This window comes from Chiloscyllium plagiosum, unplaced genomic scaffold (genome assembly GCF_037043375.1).
Source record: "Chiloscyllium plagiosum isolate Xiang-an unplaced genomic scaffold, Cpla_swu_hap1 HiC_scaffold_18, whole genome shotgun sequence".
In the NCBI taxonomy this organism is placed as follows: domain Eukaryota; kingdom Metazoa; phylum Chordata; class Chondrichthyes; order Orectolobiformes; family Hemiscylliidae; genus Chiloscyllium; species Chiloscyllium plagiosum.
The window spans coordinates 102,526,112-102,546,060 of record NW_028270156.1 but is presented as its reverse complement, the minus strand read 5'-3'; the positions used below and the strand labels follow the sequence as shown (position 1 = coordinate 102,546,060).

At 52.6% G+C, this 19,949-nt stretch overlaps 1 long non-coding RNA gene across 2 annotated transcripts in view; it reads right to left on the bottom strand.

The window, feature by feature from the left end:
* LOC148147130 (uncharacterized) overlaps positions 1–19,949 on the bottom strand; it is a 73,841-nt gene that overhangs the window by 45,585 nt on the left and 8,307 nt on the right. The window contains exon 3 of one of the 2 annotated variants that reach the window (XR_015760065.1): positions 876–1,013. The exons of the other annotated variant lie outside the window; for it this stretch is intronic. This is a non-coding gene — a long non-coding RNA (uncharacterized LOC148147130). Of the gene's footprint in view, positions 1–875; positions 1,014–19,949 lie in introns of those variants that run through there. 2 annotated transcript variants of the gene reach the window in all.

Below are 19,949 nucleotides of genomic sequence, written 5' to 3'. Positions count from 1 at the left end.
CACGGGGTGACCCTAAGAATGGTGAATAACCAAGGGTAGGTGAGTCCAAAACTAGAGGGTATAAACGGGAGGTGAGAGAGCAAGGATTTAAAGAGGGAGCTGAGGGGGAACATTATCCACAGATGATGGTGCATAGACGGAACAAACTGCCTCAGGCACATGGGAGAAACAAGAACAATTACAGCATGGAAAAGACATTTGGGCCGGTACATTGAGAGGAGAAGGTTTGAAGAGATAAGGGCCAAATGCAGGGAAATGAGACTCGTTCAGTTTCGGTAACATGGGCAGCATTGAGGAGTTTGACAAGAAGTTCTGTTTCCGTGCTGTATCACTCTGTATCAAGTTAAAGAGGATTAGTGTACCAAAATAAGGCATGTTGTAGACACTGAAGCAAGTTACAGCGATAGGGATGGTAGTCTGGAATGCAGTACATCTCAAATATGTGAAGGGACTATTGGGAATGGAGCAGGTTACAGGGACAACTACTGTTATAGGAGTTAAAAATGACTGAAGACACTGGTGCACAAGCCATGCCATAGATACAGTGTTGCAGAGTAGTGAGTCTTAGTACAGTGTTGGAGGGAGAACACAGAACAGAAAGATCCCAGGCAGCATTCCCAACCTCTCGTCGGAAGCCTGCATTAACCTCTGTTGTCCTGATGCTCACTAAGACAGCGCACCCCTGGATTGATAACTCTGAACTCCCGATGCTGTCTTCGTGCAACATAAGTTAAAGTAGACGTGGCGACTGAGCATGACATGTGTCTATACTGTGCTCCCCATCCAGCACTGTATCTATGTCATGTCTTGTTAGCGATGTTTGGAGACATCACATTGCTCTCTGCTCTCTGCACTGTGAGTGATCTTACCTTACTGCAGGATTTATTGAAGACTCCACATCTCCCTGCCCTTTGTCTCTCTGGCTGACCAACCATCTTCAATGAGGTGTTGGACGAGACCCCAGAAATTGGGATGTCTATTGAGTCAGGAACTTCCTGAGTACCTACAGGAGACTGAGAGATAGACAGAATGGGAAATTAGACTGATGCAGTGAGGGTTACACAAGGAGAATGGAAATGAGCCCCACAGAGATCTGGGAAATCCCAAACGCCATCCCTGGCCTGTGCTGTTGCGTTTCTCTGGAGTGGAGAGTTCTGTTAGCTCAGAATCTGGAGTAGCTGCAAGAGTGAGAGACGCTGACAGAGGCAGCAATTAGACCCACACGGTGAGGGATACCACATGGAGAGAGACTGAGTGATATCACCAGCGTGCTGGAAGACTTCAGGATCACACAATCATGTTGGAAGAATGGGTTTAGCTTCATGTACCAGTGCTCAGGGATGAGCAACCAGTGAGTAGGTGAAGTGATGGCCTAGTAACATTATTGTTAGGGCATTTGTGCAAAACCTCAGCTCATGTTCAGGGGAGGCAGGTTTGAATCCCATTATAAGATATGGTGGAATTTAAAATCAATAATTCTAAAAATAGCAATTAACAATCCATAAACAAATATGAAACCATTGCTGATGTACAAAAATCACAATCCCTTAGATTAGATTCCACACAGTGTGGAAACAGGCCTTTCGACCCAACCAGTCCACGCCATCCCTCCGAAGAGTAACCCAATCAGACCATCTCCCTCGACCTAATACACCTAACATTATGGGCAATTTAGCATGGCCAATTCACCTGACCTGCACGTCTTTGGACTGTGGGAGGAAACCGGAACATCCAGAGGCAATTCACGCAGACACGGGGACAATGTGCAAACTCCACAGTCGCCCGCGGCTGGAATCGAACCTGGGACCCTGGTGCTGTGAGGCAGGAGTGCTAATCACTGAGCCACCATGCTGCCCACTTGTCCTTTCCACAAGGAGATCTGATCACCACGTGGTCTGCACGACATACCCACAGCAAAGTGTTTGCCTCTCAATTGCCCTCTGAAATGGCCAAGCAAGCTACTCAACTCATGGGCAGCTAGGGCTGGGCAATAAAGGCTGGTCAGCCAGAGACACCCACATCCCCGACCTGATTTATAAGAAAATCCAATAAGATGGTCCCACTGCAACCGTGCTGGGACCAGTGTCCTGGCCAATCATGTCAGTAGGTTTATGGACAGGGCTTTAAACTTACAGAGAGGATGCAGGGGCAGGGTCCAGGTAAAAGGAGCTTTCCAAATCCAAAGAGAAAAGGTGAAGCATCGGAACAGTATGGGGATGTGGCTGAAGGCAATCAGAAAGGAACAGGATGGGACAGCGATTAACTAAAACTGTACATCAGTGAACAGGTTTATGACAGGAAATTGTGGGAAAGAGTAAATTATGTTTTATTTTGAATGGACAAAGTCTTATCAATAAGGCAGATGGATTTGCGACACTGAGATAAAAGAGGTTTAGACACCAGACAGATATGGTTACAGGGTGAACAAAAGGTGGACATAAATATTCAATGGATCACAACCATGCGGAAACTCAGGCAAAATGGGTAACACTAAGAAAGGCATCACAGAGAAAGCATTTGGCATCAGATCATGAAGTAGAGTCAGTCTGAATATAAATACTGGCTACTATTTGCCAAGGACACAAGCAGCAGAACAGTTTTAGCTACTGAACAGCATTCCGTTGCTCATTACTGCAATAAACAGGAACTCATTGGATTTTTTTAACAAAGGCATTGTGATAATTTTGGAAAACTTCAATATTTGTATAATCTGGGACAATCACACGGACAACATTGATATTGGAAGAGGAGTTTGGTTATTTTTTTTCAGTGTTTCTTTGAAAAACACATTATGCAACTGTTAAGGGACATAACTATTGCAGAGGGACCGAGTAATGAAACTTAGTGAATGAGTAATGTCACCTGCAGAGATCCTTCGGGAAATTGTGATAAAGTGCAGTTTCAAGAAATATAAAGTTTTAAAGTGAATCACAGAAAGGACAAGCTACAACTAGAAACAAAAATAGCCAATTACATGAGTTTGAGAGAACTGACCAAGGTAAACAGGCTAAACAGTCTGAAATATGTGCCTGTAAATGAACAGTGGAAAACATTTGAAGGGACAATGCAAAATACTCAACAAAAGGACATTCAATTGAAACTGTAAAAACCTCAGCAAGAAATCCCCACTGGGCCCTCACTCAGGACAAAAGGAATCATACTAGATTATGAGGCTGAGAAGATCACCAAAGAATACTTAAAATACTGAAGTGAGAGTATTTTTTAGGAGTAAATGTTAATGGATTGGAATGGGTCTGCTCGCAGGAGGAGGGCTGTGGGAAAAGGAGCCACGGTCAGGGTTCATTGACACAATAGGAACAGGGAGAGGTGAAGGTGCTGGAGGTTGTGAGAGTGTTACAGAGAGTGGTCAGGGTGTTACAAAGCCAGGACGGATTGCTGCAGCTGGAGGGGTTTGCAGAGGTAGGGAGGGACATAGGTATTTTTATATATTCATTCATGGGATGTGGGTGTCACTGCCTGGAACAACATTCTTTGACCCCACTGCTAATTACTCAGAGGGCAGCTCAGAGTCAGCCATGTTGCTATGGGTCTGGAGTCACATGTCGGCCAGACCAGGTTAGAATATTTGATGTCCTTCCCTAAAGGAAGTTTGTGAACGAGATGAGTTCTTCCTACTGCTCAACAATGTTTTTATGGTGGTCCCACCAATGTCTTTTACAGCCACAACATGACATCCCAACTCTTACTCTTAATGCTCTTCCCAATGAAGGTAACCACCCCAAACACCTGCTTCACCAGCCTGTCTACCTGTGACACCACATTCAAAGAACTGTGTACCTGAGTCACTGGCTCTCTGACTGACAACACTACCCAGGGCCCGAACATTAACTGTACAAGTCCCACTCTGGTTTGTTTCACCAAAATGGAACACTTCACATTTATCTAATTAAACTCCATCTGCTATTCTTCAGCCCACTACCTCAGCAGTACTGTTCATCCTGTTGTATCATATATAACCTTCTTCACTGTCCACTTTACTACCAATTTCAGTGTCACCCAAAACAATTACTTACCAGGAAACCAATATTCCCACCCAAACCATTTATCCAAATGACAAGCACCAGTGGACCTACTACACCGCTGTTCACATGCCTCCAGTCAGAAAAAACAACATGTCTCCCATCACTCTCTGTCTACAACCATCAAGCAAATTTTGAATCCAGTTCACTAGCTCCTCCTGAATGCCATATCCTTTGTACACTGATCTGAGCTTATTACCCAGTTTACCAGACAGAACATAGAACACAGAACAGTTCAGCCCAAGACCCTTCGACCATGATACTTTGCCAACCTTTTATCCGACTGTAAGATCAAACTAACTTACATTCCCTTCGTTTTACGATTATCCATGTGTCTGTCCAAGAGTCTATTAAATGTCCCAGATGTGTCTAATTTTACTACCACCATTGACAGTCCATCCAACCACCTACTATTCTCTATCCTCTGATCCATCTTCCAATCACATTAAAATTACACCCCCTGTAATAGCCATTTATTCCGTAGGAGGAAAAGTCTCTGACTATTCATTCTCTCTGTGCCTCTCATCATCTTGTTCACCTCCACAAAGTCACCCCACCCCCTTCTTCACTCCAATGAAAAAAGCCTTTGGCTCCCTTAACCTTTCTTCGTAAGAACTGCCCTCCATTACAGGCAGCATCTTGGTAAATCTCCTGGGTACGCTCTCTAAAACATGCACAGCCTTCCTGTAAACAGGGGACCAGAACTGAACACAACATTCCAAGTGTGGTCTCACCAGGACGCTATAAAGATGCGGTAAAACCTCACGGCTCTTACAGTCAATCCCCTTCTAAGGGGAGCCAATACAACATATGCCTTTTTAACAACCCTACCAACGTGCGTGGCGATTTTGAGGGATCTATGGACACGGACCCCATGGTCTCTGTTTCTCTACACTGCCAAGTATTCTGCCTTTCACCCTGTATTCTGTATTCAAATTCGACCTTCCAGAATGAATCACTTCACACTTTTCCAGATTGGACTCCATCTGCCACTTCCAGCCCAGCTCTGCGTTCTGTCAATGTCCCATTGCAACCTACAACAGGCCTCCACATTCCCCACCACTCCACCAACCTTCATGTTATTGACAAACTTACTAACCCACTCTCCAACATCCACATCCAAGTCATTTACAAAAATCACAAAGAGCAGAGTCCCAGAGCCGATTGTTACAGAACACCACTGGTCCCTGAGCTCCAGGCTCAATACTGTCCATCTGCTGCCACCCTCTGTCTTCTCTAGGCCATCCAATCCTGTATCCAGGCAGACAGATTTCCCTGTATCCCAATTTTCCTTCTTTTCTGAATGAGCCAGCAACATATTCTGCCATATCCTCAAATAATTCAATAAGGTTTGTGAGGCATGACCTGACCCCTCACAAACCCATACTGACGGTGGCTAATTTAACAATGGTTTTCCAAGTAGTCATAAATCCTGTCTTTCGAGTCCTCGCAAATAATCTGCACACCACAGACATTCGATCAAATCTGTAATTCCAAGAATTCTATCTCCGTAACATGGCTCGGACTTCACAAACCTTCCCTCCTCTGCCATGTTCCCCAGAAGGACACTGGAGGGTGGTGGGGGTTACAGAGACAGAGATGAATATCAGGACTGGAGGATTTTGCAGACATTAGGAGGTTTGCAGTGCCAAAAGGAGGCTTCAGTAATTGTGTCGTTTGATGGTGATGAAGGCATTTGAAGAGGGAGGGGGGAGGATTGCAGGGAAATGAGAGGTTTCACAGTTTAGATGTTTTATTAGGGCTGCAAGAGGTTACTGAGTTGGGGAGGGTGTAAAGCACTGGTGGATATTACATAAACATGTGGTTTTGGTTGCAATGCAGAAAGAGAATTCAGGAAGCTGGAGAGTATGGGATCTGAATGAGGTTACACAAATGGGAAGAGTTGTCAGGAGTGGAGGTGTTTACAGAGACAGCAATGGTATGATCTGGAGCAGACGACCCAGATTGGGAGGGATGTGGGGGCTGGAGGTGGTTTCACAGGGAGGGAGGACCATAGACCCACAAGAGGTTACAGAAATGTAGAGAGCTGTAGGGCTGACGGGCTCATGGAGATGGGAATGTTGGGAGGGATGGAGAGGTTTACAGGGATCACGATGTTTGTAGGCCAGGGCTGGATCACAGACAGGGACTGCTTTAGGGAGCTGAGCAGATTACAGAGATAAAGTTGTTTGTATCGACTGGAAGAACAAACACAGATATGCAGGGTAGTCGTGACTGAAGATGTTTATAGACATAGGAAGGCTTAGGTTCTGGGGGTTACGGAGGCTGTGGAATCTGGATTACTTTTCAGAGACAGGGATAACAATTTTGGTCAGAAACAGTTTCACAGATAAGAGAGCATAGCACAAACAGGAGGAAGTTGTAGGGGAGGGTGACGTTTAAACAGATAGTGGTGTAAGAGCTGGACAAGGTTATGAAGATGGGTGGATGGTGGAGACACAGGAGGAGCTTACATTGACATGGGGATGATAGTGACAGGAGGGTGTTAAATAGATAGTGGATTTTGTAGGGACTGGATTGGGAGAGGCACAGGCATGGAGTGAGTTTGACAGATCAGGAATACTGCAGAGACCTGAGAGGATTACACTGATAGGGATGGTGGTCGGGTCTCCACAGACTGTTGGTGTTTAGGGACTGGAAGAGACTTGGTAGATAGGGAGGGATGTAAGAGCTTATGGAGAGTGGAAGAGTTGGAGCAATTTGCAGAGGTAGGTTTCTCAGACAGGAGTAGGTTATAGATAGTGAGGGTTGTGTGGTCTGAGTAAGTCAAAAAGAGGAGAGTTTTTGCGTCTGGAAGAGGTTACACTGACAGGGACAGTTGAAGAGACTGAAGCAAAAATGCATGGAGAAGGTTACACAGAGAGGGAGGTGAGTAGGGACTGAAGGTGAATACACAGACATGGAGGGTTGTATTGTTAGATGGAGCTGAGAGGGACAGGGACCGGTGTAGGGATTTACACAGATCGAGAAGGTTGTGTTTTTGGTGAAGGTTACTGTGATACAGACAGTGTTAGGGAGTGTTTAGTGGACTACAGAGAGGCTCAGAGAGAATGTATTATGGGGAGTGGAGGAGATTACAGACACAGAGATGTCGGGTTGAAAAGAGCTTCGACAGATCCTCAGTGCTGTAAAGCTGGAGGGAGGTTATAACAGTGAGTGTTGCCAAGACTTAATTACTTCACTGATATAGAGCAGGTCTCAGCACGTAACTGTCAAAGGGAAGTTTTAGATTAGATTAGATTACTTACAGTGTGGAAACAGGTCTTTCAGCCCAACAAGTCCACACCGCCCCACCGAAGCGCAATCCACCCATGCCCCTACATCTACCCCTTACCTAACACTACGGGCAATTTAGCATGGCCAATTCACCTGACCTGCACATCTTTGGACTGTGGGAGGAAACCGGAGCACCCGGAGGAAACCCACGCAGACACGGGGAGAACGTGCAAACTCCACACTGTCAGTCACCTGAGGTGGGTATTGAACCCGGGTCTCTGGCGCTGTGAGGGAGCAGTGCTAACCACTGTGCCAACGTTCCGCCCATAAAGTTGAGATAGTCCAGATGAGTTTTCAGAGATACAAATGTTTATGGGAGTTTCAAGAAGGAACAATGATTGGGAGTGCTGTACCAAATGGTAATAGTTATAGGGAGGGTTCTAAACGCAGGAAGAGGTGACAGACATATCGATCTTTGCAAGGACTGGAGAAGCTTACATCGCCAAGGAGTGTTTTAGAGTCTGCAGGAGATTACAGTGTCAAGGAGAATATTGGGGATAAGGCAAGGTGTAAGAGACGGGGATGGTTGACAGGGCTGGACAATAACCTGAATAGAATCGCCATAGTGTGGAACCAGGCCATTCGGCCCAACCAGTCCATTCCAAACCTCTGAAGAGCATCCTGCCCAGACCCACCCCTTGACCTGAACATTAAACCCTGCATTTCTGGTGATGAACTTACTTAAACCACACATTCCTGAATACCACAGTCAATTTATGATCGCCAATCCACTGATGGTGCAAATATTGGACACACACACACACACACACACACACACACACAGAGCAAGGGAGCGACGCGACACACAAACACACACAGTGAGGGAGATACCCATAGACACACAGTGAGGGAAGGACATGCACACACACACAGCGAGGGAGGGACACACACACACACACACATAGCGAGGGAGGGACACACACACACACACACAGTGAGGGAGGGACATGCACTCACACACAGTGAGAGGGATACACGCAGACACACAGAGGGAGGGACACACACACGCAAATCGAGGGAGGGACTCACGCAGTGAGGGAGGGACACGCACACATGAAGCGAGGGAGGGACACGCATACACGCAGCAAGGCTGGGACACACACAGCGAGGGAGGGACACACACACACACACACAGAGCGAGGGAGGGACACGCACTCTCACAGCGAGGGAGGGACACACACACACTCACAGCGAGGGAGGGACACGCACTCATACAGCGAGGGAGGGACACGGACACACACAGCAAAGGGGGGGGCATGCATACGCACACAGTGAGGGGGATACACGCAGACACACAGCGAGAGAAGGACATGCACACACACACACACACACAGCAAGGGAGGGGCACACACACACAACGAGGAAGGGACACGCACAGACACGCAACGAAGGGGGACACGCAGACAACGAGGAAGGGACACACACAGCGAGGGAGACACACACACACACACACAGCAAGGGAGGGGCACGCATAGACATGCAGTGAAGGGACACACACAGCGAGGGAGGGACAAGCACAGACACGCAGCGAAGGGACACACACACACACACACACACACACACACACAGTGAGGGAAGGACATGCACACACAGCGAGGGAGGGACAAACACACACACTTACGGTGAGGGGAATACACGCAGACACACAGTGAGGGAGGGACACGCACATACACTGCAAGGGCGGGACATGTACACACTGCGAAGGAGGGACAAACACAAACATGTCGAGGGGGAGGGCATGTGTACAGAAATTGAGAGGCGACACACACACACAGCGAGAGGGGACACACAGACATGGCAAGGGTGGGACACACGCACACAGCAAGGTGGTCACGCAATCACACACTCAAGGGACGGACACACACACACAGCGAGGGAGGGATATACACAAACACACAGAGCGAGAGAGGGCCACGCACATAAACAGCAAGGGAGGGATATGTACACACACAGGGAAGGAGAGACACGCAGACACACGGCGAGGGGGAGGGCATGTGCACAGAAATTGAGAGGGGGCACGCACACACAGCGAGAGGGGACACGCACAGACATGGCGAGGGAGGGGCACACGCACACACAGCAAGGGGGGGCAGGCACTCATACAGCGAGGAGCGATGTGGACACACAATGGTGGGGATATGCACAAAGAGTAAGGGAGGGACACACACACACACACACAAGGTACGGACATACTCACAGAGCGAGGGAGTGACACACGCACACACAGCAAGCGGCGCACACACACACGCACAAAACGAGGGAGGGACACGCACACATACACGCAGACACACAGCAAGGGAGGGACACACACAGTGTGGGAGTGACACACATATACACACACACGCAGCGAAGGAAGGACACTTACATACACTGTAAAAGGGTCACACAAACTCACAGCAAGAGGGGACACGCACACACAGCGAGAGATGGACACGCGCATGCTCAAGCACACAAACACAGACACACAGCTAGAGAGGGACACGCACACACATAGCCAGGGAGGGACATGGACACACGCAAAACACACACACACACACACACACACACACAAACACACACACACAGCAAGAGAGGGACACGCGCAGAAACAGCGAGAGGGAGACACATGCACACACAGCGAGGGAGGACCACATACACACACGCACAGCAAGACTAGCACACATACACACACACACATACAGGGAAGGAAACTGACACATAAACAGTGAGGGAGGGACACACATGCATACACACACACACACACACACACACACACACACACACACAGACACACAGCGCGAAGGAAGGACACCCACATACACTGCAAGAGGGACACACATTCACAGCAAGAGGAGGACACGTACACATAGCGAGGGAAGCACACGCACATGCGCAAGCACACAAACACAGGCACACAGCGAGAGAGGGGCATGCACACACACAGCCAGTGAGGGACATGGACACACACAAACACACACACAGTCAGCAAGACAGGGACACGCGCACACACACGCACAGCAAGAGACACACACACACAGAACAAGGGGGTAACTCACACATACACAGCGAGGGAAGAACACGCACACACACACAGCGAGGGTGGGACCACACACACAACAGAGCGAGGGAGGGACACACATGCACACACACACAGAGTGAGGGAGGGACCCACATGCACACACAACAGAGCGAGGGAGGGACACATACACACACACAGAGCTAGGGAGGGACACACATACAGCGAGGGAGGGACACACATACACACACATACAGCGAGAGAGGGACACACATACACACACAGAGCGAGAGAGGGACACACATACACACACACAGAGCAAGGGAAGGACACACATACACACACACAGAGCTAGGGAGGGACACACATACACACACATACAGCGAGAGAGGGACACACATACACACACAGAGCGAGAGAGGGACACACATACACACACACAGAGCAAGGGAAGGACACACATGCACACACAGAGAGTGAGGGACGGACACACATACACACACAGAGCGAGGGAGGGACACACATACACACACAGAGCGAGAGAGGGACACATACGCACACACAGAGCAAGGGAAGGACACACATGCACACACAGAGAGTGAGGGAGGGACACACATATACACACAGAGCGAGGGAGGGACACATACACAGAGCGAGGGAGGGACACACATACACAGAGCGAGGGAGGGACACACATACACAGAGCGAGGGAGGGACACACATACACAGAGCGAGGGAGGGACACACATACACACACCAACAGCAAGGGAGGGACACGCACACACAGTGAGGGAGTGACACGCGCATGAGGAAGCACACAAACACAGACACACACAGTGAGAGGGACACACACACACACACACACACACACACAGAGCAAGAGAGGGACACGCGCACACACAGCGAGGGGGAGACACATGCACACACAGCGAGGGAGGGCCACACACACAAATGCACAGCAAGAGGGGGACACACACAGCGATGGAGGGACACGCGCACATACACACACACATACATACAGCGAGGAAGGGACACACACACGCACAGCGAGCGAGAGACACACACAGCAAGGGAGGTACACGCGCGCGCACACCCACACATACAAACACTCAGAGCGAGGGAGGGACACGCAAACACAACGAGGGAAGGACATGCACACACAGCAAGGGAGGAACATACACAAACACACAAAGCGAGGGAGGGACACGCTCATACACAGCAAGGGAGGGACACACATACACACACAGAGCGAGAGAGGGACACACATACACACACACAGAGCAAGGGAAGGACACACATGCACACACAGAGAGTGAGGGAGGGACACACATATACACACAGAGCGAGGGAGGGACACACATGCACACACACAGTGAGGGAGGGACACACACACAGAGCGAGGGAGGGACACATACACAGAGCGAGGGAGGGACACACATACACAGAGCGAGGGAGGGGGACACATACACAGAGCGAGGGAGGGACACACATACACACACCAACAGAGCGAGGGAGGGACACACATACACACACACAGAGCTAGGGAGGGACACACATACACACAGATACAGCGAGAGAGGGACACACATACACACACACAGAGCAAGGGAAGGACACACATGCGCAGACACAGAGTGAGGGAGGGACACACATATACACACAGAGCAAGGGAGGGACACACATGCACACACACAGTGAGGGAGGGACACATACACACACAGAGCGAGAGAGGGACACACATGTACACACACAGAGCGAGAGAGAGATACACATATACACACACACACACACACAGCGAGGGAGGGACACACACACACAGAGCGAGGGAGGGACACACATACACACAGAGAGCGAGGGAGGGACACACATACACACACACAGAGCGAGGGAGGGACACACATACACACACCAACAGCAAGGGAGGGACACGCACACACAGTGAGGGAGTGATACGCGCATGAGGAAGCACACAAACACAGACACACACAGTGAGAGGGACACACACACACACACACACACACACACACAGAGCAAGAGAGGGACACGCGCACACACAGCGAGGGGGAGACACATGCACACACAGCGAGGGAAGGCCACACACACAAATGCACAGCAAGAGGGGGTCACACACAGCGATGGAGGGACACGCGCACATACACACACACACATACATACAGCGAGGAAGGGACACACACGCAAACACGAGGGAAGGACATGCACACACAGCAAGGGAGGAACATACACAAACACACAAAGCGAGGGAGGGACACGCTCATACACAGCAAGGGAGGGACACACACACACACACACACACGGAAGGAGGGACAAGCACACACACGGCGAGGGGGAGGGCATGTATACAGGAATTGAGAGGGGGCACGCACACACAGTGAGAGGGGACATGCACTCACACAGTGAGGGAGGGACACGCACACACAGCGAGAGGGGACATGCACTCACACAGTGAGGAGGATATACACAAAGTGCAATGGAGGGACACACACACATACACAAGAGATGCACACTCACACAAAGAGCGAGGGAGTGACACGCGCGCACATAGCCAGAGGGACACACACACACAAAGCGAGGGTGGGACATGAGCATACACTGCAAGAGGGACACACACACACACAGAGCAAGGGAATGACACGCACATGTGCAGGCACACAAACAGAAACACACACAGCGAGAGAGAGAGAGACACACACACGTACAGCCAGGGAGGGACATGCACACACAGCAAGGGAGGGACACACACACACACAGAGCAAGAGAGGGACACTCACAAACACAGCGAGGGTGAGACACATGCTCACACAGCCAGGGAGGGCCACGCACGCACGCGCACAGCAAGGAGGAGACACACAGACACATACACACACACACACACACACACACACACAGCAAGAGAGGGACACTCGCACACACAGCCAGGGAGGGACATGCACACACAGCGAGGGAGAGTTAGACACAAACACGCACACAGAGCAAGAGAGGGCTACGCGCACACACAACGAGGTGGAGACACATGCACACGCAGCGAGGGAGGGACACACACCCACCCACACACAGCAAGTAGGGGAAACTCACACATACACAGCGAGGGAGGGACACACACACACACAGATACAGTGAGGGGGGGCACATACACACACACACAGTGAAGGAGGGACGGACACACACACAGATACAGCAAAGGGGCATACGCACACACACAGTGAGGAGGACGCGCACACTCACAGCGTGAGAGGGAGACACACTTTTACACACACACACACACACACACACACACACACGGAAGGAGGGACAAGCACACACACGGCGAGGGAGAGGGCATGTATACAGGAATTGAGAGGGGACACGCACACACAGCGAGAGGGGACATGCACTCACACAGTGAGGGGGATATACACAAAGTGCAATGGAGGGACACACACACATACACAAGGGATGCACACACACACAAAGAGCGAGGGAGTGACACGCGCATACACAGCCAGACGGATACACACACACAAAGCGAGGGTGGGACATGCGCTTACACTGCAAGACACACACACACAGAGCGAGGGAGGGACGAACACACACACACACAGATAGTGAGGGGGGGATACACACACACAGTGAGGAGGACCCGCACACTCACAGTTTGGGAGGGAAACACACTTTTACACACACACACGCACACACACACACACACACAGAGGGAGGGATGAAGACACACACACTCACAGCGAGGGAGGGAGACGCACACACAGAGCGAGAGAGAGACACAAACACATACTGTGAGGGTGTGACACATACACAAACACAATGAGGAAGGGATATACACACAGCGAGACACACACACACACACACAGCGAGCGAGGGGCACTCACAGCAAGGGAGGGACTTGCTGAGACATGCAGAGAGTGAGGAACACGCACACGCAGAGTGAGGGAGGGACAAGCGCACACACAGCGAGGGATGGACACGCCCACACAGCGAGGGAGGGACACACACACAACGAGGGAGTGAAACGTACACACAGCGAGGGAAAGACATGCACACGCACAACGAGGGAGGGTCATACACAAACACACACAGCGAGGGAGGGGCAGTCACATACACTGCAAGAGGGACACACATACTCACAGCAAGAGGGGGACACGCACACACAGCGAGGGAGGGACACGCGCATGCGCAAGCACACAAACACAGGCACACAGCGAGAGAGGGACACACAAATACACGGCAAGGGAGGGGCACGCACACATACAGACAGCGAGGGTGGGACCACACACACATACACATAGCGAGGGGGCGACACATGCACACACAGCGAGGGAGGGCCACGCGCACAGCAAGATGAACACACACACACACACACAGCGAGGGAGGGCCACGCACACAGGGCAAGGGGGGAAACTCACACATACACAGTGAGGGAGGGACACGCACATATACAGACAGCGAGGGTGGGACCACACAAACACACACACACAAAGTGAAGGAGGGACACACACACAGAGCGAGGGGGCGACACATGCACACACAGCAAGGGAAGGCCACAGACACGCACAGCAAGCGGTACACACACACACACACACACACACACACAGTGAGGGAGGGACACGCACACACACAGCGAGGGAGGGACACGCACATATAGTGGGGGAGCGACATGCGCATGAGGAAGCACAAAACAGATATATACAGCGAGAGGGGGACATGCACACACAGCCAGGGAGGCACACGTGCACACAGAGAGGGACACACACACACACACACACACACGGAAGGAGGGACAAGCACACACACGGCGAGGGGGAGGGCATGTATACAGGAATTGAGAGGGGACACGCACACACAGCGAGAGGGGACATGCACTCACACAGTGAGGGAGGGACACGCACACACAACGAGGGGGGACATGCAATCACATAGTGAGGGGGATATAAACAAAGTGCAATGGAGGGACACACACACACACACACAAGGGATGCACACACACACAAAGAGCGAGGGAGTGACACGCGCACACACAGCCAGACGGATACACACACACACAAAGCGAGGGTGGGACATGCGCATACACTGCAAGAGGGACACACACACAGAGCAAGGGAATGACACGCGCATGCACAAGCACACAAACAGAAACACACAATGCGAGAGAGAGACACACACACAGCGAGAGAGGGACATGCGCACACACAGCCAGGGAGGGACACACACACGCACACAGCGAGGGAGGGACGAACACTCACACACAGATACAGTGAGGGGGGGCACGTACACACACACAGCGAGGAGGAACCGCACACTCACAGCGTGGGAGGGAGACACACTTTTACACACACACGGAGGAACACGCACGTAAACACACATACAGAGCGAGGGAGGGACAAGCGCACACAGCGAGGGAGGGACAAGCGCACACAGCGAGGGAGGGACAAGCGCACACAGCGAGGGAGGGACAAGCGCACACAGCGAGGGAGGGACAAGCGCACACAGCGAGGGAGGGACAAGCGCACACAGCGAGGGAGGGACACGCAGTGAAGGGGGGACACACAAACAGATACAATGAGGATGTGATACGTACACACACACACAGCGAGGAAGGGACACACACACATACACGCACAGCGAGCGAGGGACTTGCTGAGACATGCAGCGAGGGAGGGATGCGCGCGCACACAGCGAGGGAGGGACAAGCGCACACAGCGAGGGAGGGACAAGCGCACACAGCGAGGGAGGGACAAGCGCACACAGCGAGGGAGGGACAAGCGCACACAGCGAGGGAGGGACAAGCGCACACAGCGTGGGAGGGACAAGCGCACACAGCGAGGGAGGGACAAGCGCACACAGCGAGGGAGGGACAAGCGCACACAGCGAGGGAGGGACAAGCGCACACAGCGAGGGAGGGACAAGCGCACACAGCGAGGGAGGGACAAGCGCACACAGCGTGGGAGGGACAAGCGCACACAGCGAGGGAGGGACAAGCGCACACAGCGAGGGAGGGACAAGCGCACACAGCGAGGGAGGGACAAGCGCACACAGCGAGGGAGGGACAAGCGCACACAGCGAGGGAGGGACAAGCGCACACAGCGTGGGAGGGACAAGCGCACACAGCGAGGGAGGGACAAGCGCACACAGCGAGGGAGGGACAAGCGCACACAGCGAGGGAGGGACAAGCGCACACAGCGAGGGAGGGACAAGCGCACACAGCGAGGGAGGGACAAGCGCACACAGCGAGGGAGGGACACACACATACACAGCAAGGGAAGGACACACACATACACAGCAAGGGAAGGACACATACACACACACACACACACACACACACACAGACAGAGAGGGAGGGATGAAGACACACACACACACACACACACTCACAGCGAGGGAGGGAGACGCGCACACAGAGCGAGAGAGAGACACATACACACGTGAGGGAGTGACACACACGCAACCAGCGAGTGAGGCACACACAGCGAAGGGGGACACACACAAACACATACTGTGAGGGTGTGACCCATACACAAACACAATGAGGAAGGGACATACACACAGCGAGACACACACACACACACACACACAGCGAGCGAGGGGCACTCACAGCAAGGGAGGGACTTGCTGAGACATGCAGAGAGCGAGGAACACGCACACACAGAGTGAGGGAGGGACAAGCGCACACACGGCGAAGGATGGACACGCCCACACAGCGAGGGAGGGAACACATGCACACACACACACACACACACACACACACAGAGCGAGGGAGGGAACGACATGCACACACACACAGCGAGGGAGGGACATGCACACACACAAGGGAGGGTTATACACAAATGCACACAGCGAGGGAGGGGCAGTCACATGCACTGCAATAGTGACACACATACTCGCAGCAAGAGGGGACATGCACACACAGCCAGGGAGGGACACGCGCATGCGCAAGCACAAGCACACAAACACAGGCACACAGCGAGAGAGGGACACACAAATACACGGCAAGGGAGGGACACGCACACACACAGAGACCGAGGGAGAGACACACACACATACACATAGCGAGGGGGCGACACACACACACACACACACACACACACAGCGAGGGAGGGCCACGTGCACGCACACACAGCAAGACGAACACACACACACACACACACACACACAGAGCGAGAGAGGGCCACACACACACAGGGCAAGGGGGGAAACTCACACATACAGATAGCGAGGGTGGGACCACACAAACACACACACACACACACACAAAGCGAAGGAGGGAGACACACACGCACACACACACAGAGCGAGGGAGGGACACACACACACAAACACAGACAGCGAGGGAGCCACACGTGCATGTGGAAGCACACAAACACAGACACACACTGCAAGAGGGGGATATGCACACACAGTGAGAGAGGGACACGCACACATAGTGAGGGAGGGACACACACATACAGAGCGAGGGAGGGACACACACACACACAGAGCGAGGGAGGGACACACACACACAGAGCGAGGGAGGGAAACACACACACAGAGCGAGGGAGGGACACACACACACAGAGCGAGGGAGGGACACGCACACACAGCGAGGGAGGGACACGCACACACAGAGCGAGGGAGGGACACGCACACACAGAGCGAGGGAGGGACACGCACACACAGAGCGAGGGAGGGACACGCACACACAGAGCGAGGGAGGGACACACACACACAGAGCGAGGGAGGGACACACACATATTGTGGGGGAGCGACATGCGCATGAGGAAGCACACAAACACAGATATATACAGCGAGAGGGGGACACGCACACACACAGCGAGGGAGGGCCACGCACACACACAGTGAGGGAGGGACACACACACACAGAGCAAGGGGGGGGAACTCACACATACACAGTGAGGGAGGGACACGCGCACACACATACACAATGAGGGGGGACACGCATACTCACACCGAGGGAGGGAGACACACACACACACAGCAAGAGGGGGCCCCCACACACAGAGCGAGGGGGGACACGCACGCTCACAGCAAGGGAGTGAGATACACACACACACACACACAGACACACAGCGAGGAGGGGGAACGCACACTCACAGCAAGGGAGGGAGACACACTCTCACACACAGAGTGAAGGAGGGACACGCACACACACAGCGAGTGAGAAACATGCAGCGAAGGGGGGACACACAAACACATAATGAGAGAGTGTGACACGTACACACGAGAGGAAGGGAAACATACACGCACAGCAAGCGAGAGATGCGCGCACACATACACACAGCGAGCGAGTGACACGCACAGCTAGCGAGGGACATGCACACGCACAGCGAGGGAGGGACGCACACACACATCAAGCAAGGGACACACACAGAGCGAGGGAGGGAGGGACACACATACAAAGCGAGGGAGGAACATGCGCGCACACACACACACACACACACAGGGAAGGAGGGACAAGCACACACATGGCGAGGGGCAGGGCATATGCACAGAAAGTGAGGGGGGCACGCACACACAGGGAGAGGGGACACACACAGACACAGCGAGGGAGGGACACACGCACACACAGCAAGGGAGGATATGCACTTTCACAGTGAGGGAGGGACACACACACAGAGCTAGGGAGTGACATGCGCACACACAGCAAGAGAGACACACACACACAAAGCAAGGGAGGGACACGCACACATACACACAGTTAAGGGGATACACGCAGACACACAGCAAGAGACACACACACACACACACAGCGAGGGACGGACACACAGACACACAGCGAGGGAGTGACACTCACATACACATCAAGAGGGACACATACTCACAGCAAGGGGGGGCACACGCACACAGTGAGGGAGGGACACGCGCGCGCACACACACACACACATACACATACACAGAGCAAGGGAGAGAAGGACACGCACAGACAGCGTGGGAGGGACACGCACACACAACAAGGGGGGACATGCACTCACACACGCATAGCAAGAGGGACACACACACACATGGGGGGAACTGACACACACACAGCGAGGGTGGGACCGCACACGCACACACAGCGAGGGAGAGGCACATACACACACAGAGGGTACGTGCGCACACACACAGCGAGGGAGGGACACACACACACAGCGAGGGAGGGACACACACACACAGCGAGGGAGGGACACACACACACAGCGAGGGAGGGACACACACACACACACAGCGAGGGAGGGACACACACACACACACAGCGAGGGAGGGACACACACACACAGCGAGGGAGGGACAGGCACACACACAGCGAGGGAGGGACACACACACACACACACAGCGAGGGAGGGACACACACAGCGAGGGAGGGACACACACACACACACAGCGAGGGAGGGACACACACACACAGCGAGGGAGGGACACACACACACACACAGCGAGGGAGGGACACACACACACAGCGAGGGAGGGACACACACACACACACAGCGAGGGAGGGACACACACACACACACACAGCGAGGGAGGGACACACACACACACACAGCGAGGGAGGGACACACACACACAGCGAGGGAGGGACACACACACACACACAGCGAGGGAGGGACACACACACAGAGCGAGGGAGGGACACA